This window comes from Penaeus monodon, chromosome 24 (genome assembly GCF_015228065.2).
Source record: "Penaeus monodon isolate SGIC_2016 chromosome 24, NSTDA_Pmon_1, whole genome shotgun sequence".
NCBI lineage: Eukaryota > Metazoa > Arthropoda > Malacostraca > Decapoda > Penaeidae > Penaeus > Penaeus monodon.
The window spans coordinates 16598433-16598652 of record NC_051409.1 but is presented as its reverse complement, the minus strand read 5'-3'; the positions used below and the strand labels follow the sequence as shown (position 1 = coordinate 16598652).

At 38.6% G+C, this 220-nt stretch overlaps 1 protein-coding gene across 1 annotated transcript in view; it reads left to right on the top strand.

Annotated features, from left to right (window-relative positions):
• The window catches only part of LOC119588629, a gene marked incomplete at its 5' end in the record, with an annotated part of 218878 nt that overhangs the window by 217828 nt on the left and 830 nt on the right, over window positions 1–220 (top strand).

The window sequence follows — 220 nt, the reverse complement described above, 5'->3', positions numbered from 1 at the left end:
ACTTACTTTCTCTCCCCCCCCTCTCTCTCACTCGCTCCTTAAAAGTCTTTAAAAATATCTTGAAAGGAATTCTTGACAAATAATTCTAATTTAGAGAAACATTTCTGTGATGTAAGAGTGTCATTGCCCGTGAGAACTGTCTCCCTCTCTCCCTGTCTGTGTTTACATATTTCACTCACTCCCCCAGTATATATTTTGTATTCTTATGCAAACCTGCATG